The 16164-nt window shown below is 40.0% G+C and overlaps 1 protein-coding gene across 1 annotated transcript in view; it reads right to left on the bottom strand.

Annotated features, from left to right (window-relative positions):
* Positions 1 to 16164, bottom strand: part of TRIO (trio Rho guanine nucleotide exchange factor) — a 409289-nt gene that overhangs the window by 352968 nt on the left and 40157 nt on the right.

The raw sequence follows: 16164 nt of genomic DNA, 5'->3' as shown, positions 1-16164 counted from the left end.
TGGGGTCCCGGCGCCCTCAGCAGCCGATGGCGGGCACAGGGAACGGGAAGAGCCCAAGTTTAAAACCAGCCACATTCTGGAGGAAAAAATAACTGGGACTCTCATGTTTAAGCAGCAGTGTTGAACTGTTTTACTTTTTGTAATTATTTAGAGTCCGTTTAGGGATTTCCTTTGGGAGAGGGGTGTTATTTTCGGGGGTTTTGTGTGTGTGTGTGTGTGTGTGTGTGTGTGTGTGTGTGTGTGTCAAAGAAAGAACTATTTAACAAGTAATAATTTCTTTAAGCTAGTCACCTGTAGGGGATGTACTAATTCTTCTGAAAGGGTACATTTTTTTCAGTGAATTGATGCTTTTTTAAGTCATAAAAAGCAAGTGTCCAAGGACGTATTTTTTTCTTTTGTATTTACTGAACACCTACTATTAAAGAAAAGAAAGAAAAAACAACCCTTTTAAGGCATAACTGGTCAATGGAATGATAAGACAAGTCACAAAAATCTACTACATGTACACAACCTGAGTCCCAGAACCAGACTTCAGAGACTGCTACGTAATCACTTGCAGTGGAGGGAAATTCAGGGCTGCTTCATTAACAGCACAACTACTGGGACAGTACACGGAGGGGCGTGGGGGGGCTAAAGGGTTTGAGGTTTCTTTCTGGGGTAATGAAAGTGTTCTAGAATTGACGGTGCTGATGGTTACACATATCATGAATATACTGAAAAGCACTGAACAGCCCACTTCAAATGGATGAACTGTGGGTATGTGAACTATATTTCAATAAAGCTCTTAAAGAGACACAGAGACAGACAGACACTAGCCACTCTCAAATCCAGGTGAGCAGCAGGACTTCAGGGGAAGACGGCAGAGTAGGGAGCTCCAGGACTCACTGCTCCTCCAAAAGCAGCCAGTGGACAGGCAGAAACCGCCGGAAACAACTGTTCTGGGGCTCCAAGGCCAGCAAACACTGCAGGGCATCCAGGGAAGAGCGGCACAAAGAGCTGAGAAACTGCAGTAAAAAATGAGAGGACCTCGCTCCACGGCAGCGGCTGGTGCCCACACCCCACCCTGAGGCACACCGCCACAGGTCCGGTTCCCAGGGGACTGCTGCAGGTGGAGTGGGTCACTGAAGCCCTCACCCCAAGAACAGGGAGGGATGGGGGTGCCCCACAGCCGAGTACTGGACATGGCTTTTTATAGGAGAACTTAGGCCACTGGGTCGTGGCTCTGGACCGCTGTTTTAGCACACTACAGAGAGGGACCACCATTGTTTCAACTCTGTCCCCGACAGAGGCGAAGCTAAAGGAGGTTAAAGACACACTGCCTCCTTGGTTTGCCAAAGAACACCACGTGCTTGGCAGGCCAGGACAGCACAGCCTTGGAGAGCTGATGGACAGGCTTTTTGGGGTCTTTGTGACCCTCTCCCAAAGGCCCTTTGGAACCAGTCTGTGTCCCCTTTTTGAGTCCCTGGCCTGTTTTGGCTGAGAAATACTGACTTGAGAAAGTCCTCCCCGGGGTGACCCTCCGCAGAGAATTTGCACTCCAGGCAAAAGCAGCTAGACGCAAGGAAAGGAGAGTTTTAAAAAAAAACCTGGAGGCAAAACAAAAACAGAACAGAACAAGATTCCTGAGAAAGAACAGAGGAAAGGAAACTTTCTCCTGAGGGTCAAACAACTGCATGCACAAACAGACCAATCTTAAAAATTGTACCACATACCCAGGACAAGGATCAGATATAGAAGAGTTGAATAACGCTGATCAGTTAAACATGGACAATTCTACAGGTCTAGAGTAAGTTGAAACAGGGACAAAGAACAGCCTTAACACAAAGTCAATCAACAATAAAACCGCAGACAAGACAGAGAAACTAACCTTCAAAGTAAACTCAACATGATCAGATGCCTAGACATCAGCAAAAAATTACAAACCAGATTAAGAAACACGAAGATATGGCCCAGTCAAAGGAACAAATTAAAACTTTGGAGGAGACAGAATTTGGAACAACTAATCAAAGATGATCAAACAAATCTCCTAAATCAATTCAAGCAGATGAAGGAAAATATGGCTATAGATAAAGGATATTAAAAATACACTGGGCAAGCATAAAGAAGAATTTTAAAGCATGAAAAGAAATGTAACAGATCTTATGGAAATGAAAGGTACAATAGAAGAGATTTAAAATATACTAGAGGCATACAACAGCTTCAGATTTGAATAGGCAGAAGAAAGAATCAGTGAACTAGAAGACAGGACATTCAAAATCTTACAAAAAGAAAAACAGATAGAGAAAAGAATGGGAAAAAATCAGCAGGGTCTCAAGGAATTGAAAGGCAGCACAAAGCTCACAAACATATGTGCCTTGGGTGTCCCAGGAGAAGAGAAGGGATAATGGGCAGAAAGAATACTTCAGGAAATAATGGCCAAAAATGTTCCAACTCTTATGAAAGATACAAATGTACACGTCAAAGATGCGCAATGTACTCCAACAGAATAAATCCTCATAGACCTGTTCTGAGACACATACTAGTCAGAATGTCAAATGCCAAAGATAAACAAAGAACAATCCTGAAAGTAAGAGAAAAGCAATTCCTCATTTATGAGGGAAAAGCAGTAAGATTAAGTGCTGATTTCTCATCACAAACCATGGAGGTAAGAAGACAGTGTTATGATATATTTAAACAACTTAAAGAGAAAAATTGTCCATCAAGAATTCTTTATCCAGCAAAACTCTCCTTCAAAAATGAGGGACATTTAATATAGTCACAGATAAACTGAGAGAGTTCATCAACAAGAGACATACTCTACAGGAAATGCTAAAGGGAGTTCTGCAGGCTGAAAAGAAAAGACAGGAGAAAGAGGTTTGGAGGAGAGTGGAGAAATGAAGATTATCAGTAAAGGTAATTAAAAGGATAAAAAGAGACAAAAATAAGATAGGAAATACAAAAACCAAAGGATAAAACCGTTGAAGTAAGTACTGCCTTTACAGCAATATTGAATGTTAAAGAATTAAACCCCCTAATCATAAGACACAGATTGGAAGAAAGGATAAAAAAGTATTTTCTAGCTATACGCTATCTTAAATACAAGGACACAAATAGGTTAAAAGTGAAAAGTTGGAAAAAGATATTCCACGCATTCACCAAAAAAAAGCTAAGGTAGCCATATTAATACCAGAAAAAAAAAATAGACTTCAAATGCAAAACTGTTATAAGAAAACAAAGAAGGACACTATATATTAATGAAAAGGGCAACCTACCAAGAAGAAATAATCATAAAAATTTAAGCACCTAACCAGGTGCCCCAAATACATGAGGCAAACACTGGCAAAAATGAAGGGAAAAACAGGTGTCTCTACAATCATCACTGAAGACTTCAATATTCCACTCTCATCAATAGACAGAACATCTAAACAGAAGAGCAAAGAAACAGAGAACTTGAATAATATGATAAATGAACTAGACTTAACAGACATATACAGAATACTGTACCCCAAAACAGCAGGATACACAGTCTTCTCAAGTGCTCATGGATCATTCTCCGAGACAGACCACATGCTGGGTCAAAATGTAAGTCTCAATAAATTTAGAAAGATTGAAATTACACAAAGGACTTTCTCTGAACATAATGAAATGAAGCTGGAAATCAGTAACAGGAGAAGAACCAGAAAATTCACAAATATCTGGAAGCTCAACAACACTCTCTAAACAAACAGTGGCTCACAGAAGAAATTGCAAGAGAAATCAGTAAATAACTCAAGACTAATGAAAATGAGAACACAGCATCTCAAAACTTATGGGATGCAATAAAGGCAGGGTGAGAAGGAAATCCATAGCCCTAAAGGCTTACATTAAAAAAGAAGAAGAGCTAAAATCAAAGATTTAACTGCACACCTGGAGGAACTAGAAAAAGAACAGCAAACTAATCCCAAAGCAAGTAGAAGAAATAAAGATTAGAGCAGAAATAAATGAAACTGAGAAGACAAAAAACAATAGAGAGACTTAATAAAACCAAAAGTTGATTCTTTGAGAAGATCAATAAAACTGACAAACTCTTAGCTACACTGACAAAGCAAAAACAGAGGAAAGATGAAAATAAAATCAGAAATGCGAGGGGGGACGTTACTACTGACTCCACAGAAATAAAAAAGATTAAAAGAGGATACTAGGAACAACTGTATGGCAACAAATTAGACAATTTAGATGAAATGTACAAACTGCTAGAAACATACAAACAACCCACACCTAGTTGAAATGGAAGAACTTAACAGAACTCTAGTTGAAATGGATTAACAGAACAATTATAGGTAAAGAGATTGAATCAGTCATCAAAAAACCTCCCAACATTCCAAGAAGAATGAATATTAATCCTGTTCAAACTCAAACTTCACAGAACAATTATAGGTAAAGAGACTGAATCAGTCATCAAAAAACCTCCCAACATTCCAAAAAACCTCCCAACATTCCAAGAAGAATGAATACTAATCCTGCTCAAACTCTTCCAAAAAACTGAAGAGGAGGGAACACTACCTAATTCTATAAAGACAACATCCCCTTAATACCAAAGCTAGAAAGATAATACCAGAAAAGTAAATTACTGACCAATTTCTCTAATGAATATAAATGCAAAAATCCTCAACAAAATACTTGCAAATCAAACCCAACAGCACATTAAAAAAATTATACACCATGATCAATTGGGTTTTATCGCAGGTATGCAAGGCTGGTTCAACACAAGAAAAGCAATTAAAATAATGTACAACACTAACAAATCAAAGGGGAAAACCTACATGATCATCTCGACTGACACAAAAGGCATTTGACAAAATCCAGCATCCTCTCTTGATAAAAACACTTTGAAGAATAAGAATAGAAAGAAACTTCCTCAACATGATTAAGGGTATATATGAAAAACCCACAGCTAACATCAAACTCAATGGGGAAAGACTGAAAGCTTTCCCTCTAAGATCTGGAACAAGACAAGGATGTCCACTGTCACCACTGTTATTCAACATTGTGCTGGAAATTCTAGCCAGAGCAGTTAAGCAAGTAAAAGAAATAAAAGGTATCCAAATTGGAAAGGAAGAATTAAAACTTTCAGTTTGCAGATGACAAGATCCTATATATAGAAAGCCCCCAAAAATCAATGACAAAGCTACTAGAGCTAATAAATGAGTTCAGCAAAGTGCCAGGATACAAGATTAACACCCCAAAATCAGTAGTTTTCTACACACTAGTCATGAGCAATCTGAGAAGGAAATCAAGAAAAAAAAGTCCATTTACAATAGCAACTAAAAGAATCAAATATCTAGGAATAAATTTAACCGAGGACATAAAGGACCTGTACACAGAAAACTATAAAACATTGCTAAAAGAAATCAAAGAATACCAAATAAATGGAAGGACATTACGTGTTCATGGATTGGAAGACTAAATATCGTTAAGATGTCAATATTACCCAAACGTATTTGCAGATACAATGCAGTACCAATCAAAATTCCAACACCCTATTTTGCAGAAATGGAAAAGCCAATTCTCAAATTTATTTGGAAGAGTAAGAGTAACAGTCAAAAATATTTTGAAAAAGGAGAAAGTTAGAGGATTCACACTTCCTGACTTTAAAACATATTAAAAAGCTATAGTGGTCCAAAAAGCATGGTACGGGCATAAAAATAAATACACTGACCAATGGAATTAAATTGAGAGTTTAGAAATAGACCTTCACATTTATAATTGATTGATACTTGACAAAGTTGCCAAGTCCACTCCACCGGAACAGAATAGTCTCTCCAACAAATGGTGAGGGAAGAACTGGATATCCACATCCAACAAAATGAAAGAGGACCCCTATCTCACACCTTCTACAAAAATTAAATCAAAATGGATCAAAGACTTAAATATAAGAGCCAGGTCCTTAACCTCCCAGAATAAAATGTAGGGAAGTGTCTTCAAGATCTTGTGTAGGCAATGGTTTCTTAGACTTCACACACAAAGCACAAGCAACGAAAGAAAAAATAGATATATGGGACCTCCTCAAAACTAAAAACTTTTGCATTTCAAAGGACTTTGCCAAAAAGGTGAAAAGGCAGCCTACTCAATGGGAGAAAATATTTGGAAACCACGTATACAATAAGGGTTTAATTTCCAAAATGTACAAAGAAATCCTACAATTTAACAATAAAAAAAACAAACAACCCAATTTAAAAATGGGCAAAAGACATCTATAGTCATTTCTCCAAAGAGGAAATACAAATGGCTAAAAAGCACATGAAAAGATGCTCCACATCACTAGATATTAGGGAAATGCAAATCAAAACCTCATGAGATATCAATTCATACCTACTAGAATGGCTACTATTAAATAAAAAGAAAACTACATGTCTTAGAGAGGATGTGGAGAAATAGGAACACTCATTCACTGCTGGTGGGAACATAAAATGGTGCAGCCACTGTGGAAGACAGCTTCGCGGTTTCTCAGGAGGCTAAGTATAGAACTGCCACATGATCTGGCAATCCTGCTACTGAGTACATACCCAGAAGAATTGAAAGCAGGGACGTGAACAGACATCTGCATGCCAATGTTCATAGTAGCACTAGTCACAACTGCCAAAAGACAGAAACACCCCAAGTGTCCACCAAACGATGAATGACTAAACAAAATGTGGTATATACATACGATGGAATATTACTGAGCTGTAAGAAGGAATGACGTCCTGATACATGAGACAACATGGATGCCCTCTGAGGACATTATGTTGAGTGAAATTAGCCAGACACAAAAGGACAACTATTGTATGATCTCACTAATATGAACTAACTACAGTAAGCCAAACTCATAGAGCTTGAACCTAGAATATAGGTTACCAGGAGACAGAATGAGGGTAGAATCGGGAGGTGATGCTTAATTTGTGCAGCATTTAATTAGACTGATTGTAAATGTTTGGAAATGGATAGAGGTGACAGTAGCACATTACTCTGAGTGTAATTAACATTGCTGAACTAGGTTTGTGAATTGTGGTTCAAAGGGGAAATTTAGGGTCATGTATGTCACTAAAGGAAAGATAAGAGGATAAAACATGGAACTCCGTGACACAGCAAACTCTTGTGGACACTGACTGTGGTTAATAGTACAAACATAAATGTGTTTTTTCATGAACTAGAACAAATGTATGTCAGTACTACAAGGTATTAACAACAGGGTGGTATATCGGAAAAAATACACCTAATGTAAACTATGGACTATAGTTAACAGTAATATTTTAATATTCTTTCATCAACTGTAACAAAGGTACGAGACCAATGCTAAGTGTCAATAATAAGGGAGTATAAGGCTATGGGGTTTTTCTTGTCGGATTAATGAATCGATTGTGGTGATGAATGCACAGCTCTGTGCTTTTCCTGAGAGCCAATGGTTGTACACTTTGGAAAGATTGTATGGTGTGTGAATATATCTCAGTAAAACTGCTTTAAAAAAAAAACCCACGTGGGTGGAAAATAACCCACAGGGGAGGAGGAAGGATCAGGCGACTTCTGGCCCTAGCAGCAGACTCCCCGCATGTCCCACCCTGTGTCTCCAAAGACACGCCAGCCGCACTGCCTGGATTAGTGGTGAGCAAGGAGAAGTGGAAACGCCAGCACTTGTCACCCCTGCTCCAGAAGGAAGTACCCAGTAAGATGCAAGGTTTCAGCAGTATTTAGTCCCATTTTCCTCATCGAACATGCAGAAAATCAGGGAAAGTTTCAAAAAAAAAATCATCAGCACTCCAAATTCATACCTCGGGAGCACTTGAACCATCAGGAGCAAACTGAATTCTTAAATACTACTGAGTTTTCCAACTGGAAACAAAATGTAGAAAAAAAAAACGTGATAACAGAGGAAAAGTCCATAAAGTATAACACTGTACTTTTTAATTACTGCTGTAGTCTCATTAAAGGCCAAGTTTCTACATGTAAATTTGTCATTCATTTTTATACTTCAATCTCTAATAAAACAGAGGCATGGAATTTATGCCATCATTTAATCGTGCTTCTATTATTACAGGGAGATTTCTGCCAGATATATGGACAAGTAAGAAGCTACACTGCTTGCGATGGGCCCATCATTTTTAAAACAGTATGACTGTCCTTTCACTTTGAAAACTCAGCTATTCCACCCAAGCTCTGTCACAGTTTCCATCATTTAGACATAAGCCTGGCCCAAAGGTTGAAGCACCTCTGTAAAGCAATCAGAGGACTGATGTTGAGATTCAGAGAACCAAGGTGCAGGTGAAGATAGTACCAGCAGAAGGAAAAGGAGATCGTCTGGACGCTGAGGATGCCTAAAGAAGAGAGCAAATTGCAGGGGCCCTATGCATTTTACAGACGCGCTGCTCTCCTCGGCTCCACGCCAGCAATGACTTAGATAACAAGATGGAGAAGTCCCACTTGTCAAATCCGCAAACCGCACAGCTGGGAGAAATTATTACTTCATTGGGTGAAAATAATACTATCCAACGATCTGAACAGGATGAACTGAGTAAGATGAACTTCAAAGATATGTATGAAGTCATACATATTATATATTATTCAAAATATTAATTTCTTAAATACAAGTCATAGAAGACCTGGGTGAAGAAGAAGAGAGAGAGGGGAAGGACCAAAAAATCTATTGGGCATTCTGGGGGCTCTGATCCAATGTCCCGACAGCAAATAGGTACTCAAACCTGGAATTCTACGACCCATGTCAGGCACAAAGTGTGGAAACCACCATAGGAGGAACTCTGAGGGATGGGGTGGGTGGTTAAAAATCAAGCTTAGGCGTCTCACCGAGTGCCTCTTTGTTGCTCAGATCTGGCCCTCTCTCTCTAGCTAAGCCACCTCGGCAGGTGAACTCACTGCCCTCCCCCCTACACAGCACCTGGCTCCCGGGGGTGCAAATCTCCCTGGCAATGTGGGATATGACTCCTGGGGATGAATCTGGACCAGACATTGTGGGATTAAGAACATCTTCTTGACCAAAAGGGGGATGCGAAATGAAATGAAATAAAGCTTCAGTGGCTGAGAGATTTCAAATGGAGTCGAGAGGGCACTCCGATGAGCATTCTTATGCACAATATAGATAACCCTTTTTAGGTTTTAATGCATTGGAATAGCTAGAAGCAAATACCTGAAACCATTAAACAGCAACCCAGTAGCCATGACTCTTGAAGATGATTGTACAGCAATGTAGTTTACAAGGGGTTACAGTGTGATTGTGAAAGCCTGTGGGTCACACTCCCTTCATCCAGTGTATGGATGGATGAGTAGAAAAATAGGGACAAGAAATTTAAAAAAATAGGGTGGGAGGGGGTGGATGATTTGGGTGTTCTTTTTCACTTTTATTTATTATTCTTATTATTACTTTTTCTGGTACAAGGAAAATGTTCAAAAAATAGATTGGAGTGATGAACGCACAACTATACGATGGTACTGTGAACAGCTGACTGTACACTTTGGATGACTGTATGGTATGTGAATACATCTCAATAAAACTGAATTTTTAAAAAATCAAGCTTAGGGTTGGAGGGGGCTAGGAAGGGACCAGGTGATCGTATTCAAGTATTTCAAAGCTCTGTAAAAAAGAGCTCTTTTAGTTCTGGACACTTAGGTAAAGAACCAAACTAGAATAACTCAATGGAGTTTTAGAGAAAGAGATTTCAACTCCAAGAGTTTTGAGGTGGAGAGAGAAGGACAGAAGGGACTAAAAATAAGGAGAAATTAATCAGAAGAGATTAAAAAAATAAAAGGTTATACTTCTTGAGAAATTTCTTCCTTTTCCAGGTAGCGAAGGGTCCTTGGGGCTTGGGCAGTCACTCTTAACACTGAGCTCTAATTAACGCTTTCAACTGTTGTCTCAGAAAATGCCCACCTACACACATTTTTTGGATAAAATTTCAAGGGGTTACAGATGCTGTGGAGCCCACCCATGGACCCCCAGAACCTAGATGGAGGAGGAGGCAGTCCCACCTCACTGGTGTTCTCTCCATGTGGAGCTGAAGGAACTGCTGACTACTGCAATTTACAAAAAAGGTTCCAACAGTTATTTCTATTCACCCTTTTTTTGTTGCCCACACCATGAGAAACCTCCCAAAGCCTTTGTTCCTGAACACTAAGCTCACCTCTTCAAGCTGGCAAATCTTTAATCTGTGTGATTGTCATTAGCTCTCAAAAATTATTAAAGATATGATGGAAAGAAGAAATCACAGTATTTCCTGAAAAGGAAACCAAAATTGGCTAACTTTCCCTTAAAAGGCTGTAGTCACAAAAATTTATATACAATCCAAAGTTAATGGGCAAAATGAGACACCCATAATATACATCAGGAGTGATAAGGCAAATCCCAAAAAGGATTGAGACTTCAGCTTTCTGCATCTACGTGGAGCCCAGTACCGTGCCTTCACATTCTTGTTTCCTTCATACGAGGCACACGCGGGATGGGCAACCGTGCGAGTCAACCGTAAGAGGGTGCTGGCTGAGTGGGTCTGCCAAGCCCCCTGGAGCCCTGAGCCTATCTGCCTCTGGCAATGGCACCCACCAGCCAGTTACTGCCGAGGAGGACACTCGGCGCCAAGGCCAGGAGCAGAACGGCCAGGGCCCGGGGAATACAGAGTCACACTGGTTAGTTTCTTTCCTCCAGTCCTAAACCACTGCTCTTCTCCTACCCAGCTTGAACCCTAACCCTTTAACGACGGCCCACTGCTCAGACTCCCCTCCCTTTCCATGCCATCTGAGCCAGGCTAGACCCTTTGATCATAGCTCTCTGCACACACCCCACGATTTGGAAGAGACACCAAAATTTAGGGAAGGCAATACAGTTCTGCAAAAACAACAGACATTTCAGAGTTGAACAGAACCAGGTCTAGATTCCACACATCAGAGGGATGTGGGGGGATAAAATGAGAGATCTATGAAAAGGCTCAGCAGTGGACTCTGTGTAGACATAAAACATGCAGGCTGAAGCTCTCACTTCCCACTCTGTACAGTACATGCTCAGTCAACAGTAGGTATCATGCTAAGGAACGAGACCACCCCATGCCTTTGTGACCGAGTCAGAACGTGAAATGCCTCCCGATTTCCTCTTCTTTCTGCTGAACCCAGTTACTTCTCTGCTACCCACTCAGATTCCGAATTTGCTGGAATCCTCTAGTTCGTCTTCAAATTCCCGACTTTGGTCTAAAAGCAGGTGCGAAGAGGAGGAAGTCAGAATATTCTGAGTGCGTGGAAATTGCCCTCAAAAGGGGATTTCAGTCACCACAATTACAGCTGCCTGGGACAACTGGAGGCACATGTGGAATGCGAGGGCCCAGTGTGCAGGCCCCTAGCAGCGCTCCAGGCCCAATCAGGCCTGCCTGGTCACTCACCACCTGGCCCTGGTCATCACAGAGTCTCAGGGTTGGACAGGTCACAGCATGATCTGGAGGTTCTAACGGCCAGCACTGGAATCTCCTGGGCAAATAACAAAGGATGACGGTGAGGGGTACCTACTGCCAGAGAGTCATTTGCAGCTAGCCGGTGGCTTGCAGTGTCCAGGAAGTGTTGAGTAGAGCGCCAACTGCCATTTCAACAGATGCCAACACCTAGAGAGGCACTAACACAATTCTCACTGGACCAATATCTGGAAGGATTCCCCGTTTTTAACATTCTCTAACACATCTGACAGCATCTAAGAACAATATGGAATCTGGAGAAGACATCAACATTAATTCTATACTCCTCATCCCCTACACAACGATAAGAGGCTGAGGAATAGAGCCAACAGAAGCATCAAACCAAAATATGCACTGCAATTTCCACTGTCAATGATTCTCTATAACCTTTATAACGAAACTCAGGAAACTTTTAAAAGTGAAGGTGTGGGAACTCCAATTTTCTTACAAGTTCTTTTTGCCTTAACTTTTTTCTTAAGGATTTCACTGGACAAAAGCAAGTATTTTCATGTACGCAGAAAAATAAGCTGACTCCAATAACAAATTTAAAAAGAAAATTAAAACTCTACCTATATTGTTATATTTAAAGATCAGATAGTTCTAATACCTACCCTACCTCTGTGATTTTCTTTTCAGCTAAAAATACGATTCTTACAAAAGTCTAGTTTAGGTTCTATTTTTAAAAAGCAAAGAAACTTTATTTAGGTAAGAAAACAGCTTTCATTTAACTCAATATTCTTATCATAGTTACAGAAAAAAGAGTGGCAAAGGCAGTTATCCTCTTTTGCCCCATTCCCATCTAAAATAATCTTTCAGTCCAATCAGAACAGGATGCTTCAGGCAGTATGAAATGAAGAGTTTGAAAATTCAGGCCACACAAGAAGACTGAAAATACCAGGATGTCACCAGCTTTTTATCTAGGCTATTTCAAGAGGCTGTACCAGAACACTGGGGATACAATGCATAGGCTTAACTGTATCTATATCACAGTGAATCATTAGGTTACCCAACACCCTCAAAAATCAAGCGAATTTGTAACATGTATAAAAATGCATAAAAATTCCAGATTGTGACAAAAAGATATATTTTAACACACACAGAGATTTATTTGTTTATTTAAATGCTTTTCTACTGAAGAATTCTGAGGGCAGAAAAAGTAAAAAGAAAACCTTTTTATTTATGGTAGTTTTAAAGTTGCAACCCACCATTACAGAACAATTAAGAGCAAATACGGCACGATTACGAACTCTGTAAAGTATGGTAAAGAGATTACCAGGGTTTTATCCGAGGAATCTACCCAGTTCTGCCCTACTGAGACAGCGGCTCACTCCGGAGACCCAGGCGGGCGAGGGCAGGCGGGAGCAGGCAGCCAGCAGCTTCTGAGTCAGGCAACTGGAACCAAAAAAACTCTCTTCTCACCCCAAAACGGGGACATGGTTAGAAGACTTGTTCACCACCCTTCTGTGATTTGCAGCAAGGGAGGAAAGTAGTACAAAGACCCCCTTCTGAGTTCTTCTGAAGAAGCTTAGGACACATGCCAGCCTGAGTGCTGACAAATCCTGATTCACATTTAGCTCACACGTAAAATGAGCAATTCAACCCTCAAGGAGCTGGGGACTTTCTCCTAACGTACTGTAGGTCTGCTGTTAAAGAACACCATGTATTGACAGGCGCCTTCTGACTCAGCCTCATCTCTTCTGACCAATCTTCTTGGCCAAGTGTCAATGCTTTATTTGTCCAACAGTAAATCAAACACCATTTTATCCAAGTTAAGAATAAACCACAAAAATGATCCATGGGACTCTTACCCCGTTATACACTGAAATTATTATAAACTCTGGTCAGTGAGTCAAGGGACCATACCTCCTGGTGCAACAGGGATGATCCCAGTTTATACCCACTACTCCAGAATAATTCTTAGTAATACCCTTTTTCACTCTTAATAGCATCTGTTTAGGCAATAAATTAACATGATCAGCCTATCAATAAAGAATGCCAAGTTAATGAAGTATCAGCATGTGAAAGCAACAACTGTCACCTTCCAAGCACCAAAGAGGGGACAGCACTTCTCAGCCGCACCAACGGAGGGCCCTGCCACGCGGTCAAGAAGGCAGGCTAGCCCGGGGCTTCTGGAACTGAGCGTGGGGTAGACCTGCCTCCCCAACAGGAAACTAGAACAATAATTACTCTTCTTCCTACCCTTTTAAGTGACAGCATTCCTATGTGGACAATCACCTCCTACAAACGACCTCTCTTTTGATCTCTGGCTCCAAGAGAAAAGCCTTTCTGTGTGGCCTTAGCACCACACATACACCTGCTGTTACTGTTGGGCAAATACAAAGCAATAAAAGCCAATGAAATCTCAGCCCTAAAGAGGTGTGTATAGGGGAAAAAAGGGTCAAAGGGTGGAGAAAGGAAGAACTGCTCTGTGAACAAGGAGATTCAGAGGGTAGAAAGAAAATTAATTATAAAAAATGCCACACACATCCCAGCAGTAATCTATAATATTAAATGGTAAATAATATAAATAAAAGTTAATCAAATAAATGGAATAAGTAGAAAATGTTGATAAAACACTGGCTGTGGGTTAGAAACAGTGCTAAGCCATGGAACAGCCAGGGGTGATTCTGTTTTTTGTTTAATCTGCAACAACGGGCTTCATGGAAATTCCCAGGACAACGCTGCACTTACATAAAGACGCTAAGCAGCCCCTCCTCTCAGCCAATATACTCAGGCGAAAGGAACCAGCTAATCGGGAGGAAGTGGGGGGACGCCAGGCACCTCACCGGAGCGACTGCGGAGAATAGGAGCTGGCAGACTTTTCCCCTGCAAGGGTCCTGGGAGCAGGCAGGGGAGAGAGGCCACGCTGGGGCTGGTGACCCCAGTCAGTCCAGAAGACTGACCTGCGTCTTCTACTTTTCACGCTCTTACTCTCTTTCCAGTTGTCTCTTTTAAAGTCTTATTTTTTAATATCCTATTTGGTAGAAACCCACAGGCAGCATGCAGGCTTAGAACTGTCAAGAGTCCTGGGCTGTCCAAATCTGCCAGTTTCAAGGATTAGAGCTCAATTTTCGTGTTTTATGATTCAGCGTATTCGGACACCAAGCATCAGCATGCAATTCACACAAGTGCCAGGAATTCCTGGCATTAAAAAAACCTCAAAGTTTGGAATTTTCCACAATAAAAAGTTTTTTAAAAATGATCTCCATTCATATCCCAGCTATTACCAAAAAAATTTTAATGTGAACTTTAAACTCTGAAACTCCTAAACTTGTGTAATATAAGCCACTGAAAACAATTTAAATGTCACAATTCATTTACAAAAGTTTTAAAAACATAAATTTTAATTTGTTTCCCGTACTCAACTGGATTCAACAATCAATCACATCCCCCACATGCTCAGGACTGTAAAATGCGCTGCAGGCTTGCATTCTCTCAGACCTTAGGACAGGGTCTTGGGACAAAATCTATGATGTGCAAAGCAGTGCACAGAAACAATGTAATGTAAATGGGTGGTTTGTTTTCTAAAAGACCACTGTGTTTCTGAAATGAATACATCAAATATCAACTCTGTACATATGTGCATAAAATATTTTATTGTCCATAAAGATGGGACTTAAAACCAAATTTTCAGGTGACTACTCTTTAAAGAAGATATGTTGGCTAGCTCATTTACTTTGCATTAAGCAAAACATTACTTTTGAAAAGTTAGACGTATCTAGATTTTAAAGTCATCTTTAAAAACATGAACTGGAATTTGTAAACCCAGCTTTATAAAGAATTGGTATAGAATGTATTTTTAAATGAGAACTATGCTTGATATTTGTTACTCCAAAATGCATGACCTCCAGATGTTCTTCACAAATCAATACTCCCCACAAAAAGAGAGAAACAGACTGTAACATGCACTCTAACATGCCATTCTTTGAACTTTTCTTTCATAAGGTATTTCCCTCCACAGTATTTTATATATTTTCATAGCTCTAATACATTTTGTTAAGTTCTTACTAAATGAATTTATACCATATTACATTAGAAATAGGCTACATTATCACACAGGAAGATTCCAAAATATTCATTTAATTTCCAATGTGATAAAATTAATTTTATTTAAAATGCCAGGGCATATTCAAGTGAACTTTTATCTGAGTCTCAGATAAAAGACTTGAGAGACACAGGCTTACAAAACTTATTTTGCTTCCACATCTTGAGGTTATAGTCCAAGATCTGGTTTTATCCTGGTGTAACTAAATTTTAATACTACAGAAATCTAGAATCTGCAGCTCCAGAGTATACAATTTATGCAAAGGACAACAAAAAATGAAACCATTACCAGACATGAAAAGATGAAAGGAAGTAGGAATTGCGGAAAGGGAAAAAGGAGTTTTAAGTAAAGAGTGAGGAAAATTGGAAAGAAATTTGAAAACTCCTTTTAGAAAACATATGAACTGTGACAGTTTTCCCTGATACAGAGAAAACCGTGGACTTCATTCCAACCAGCAATATTTTAGAAGCAATGTATTTCTAACAAGTGACTGTGGAAGACCAGCTTCCGTTCCAGAAGCCCTGCAGATGAAAAAAGGTAAAATGTGTCACCTCTACCGTCAAGGAATTTTTGCCTCACACACAAAAGGGAGAGCCAAGGAGACAAACACACTGTAGTCAGAGCCACAGACTGGTAGATGTGTTTGTTCTACTACCAGGTTCTAAGTCATTTAACCTGCCTGAC

The sequence above is a fragment of the Choloepus didactylus genome, chromosome 11, assembly GCF_015220235.1.
Source record: "Choloepus didactylus isolate mChoDid1 chromosome 11, mChoDid1.pri, whole genome shotgun sequence".
Classification (NCBI taxonomy): domain Eukaryota; kingdom Metazoa; phylum Chordata; class Mammalia; order Pilosa; family Megalonychidae; genus Choloepus; species Choloepus didactylus.
The sequence above is the reverse complement of the archived record's forward strand: the minus strand, read 5'-3'. Positions and strand labels throughout refer to the sequence as shown.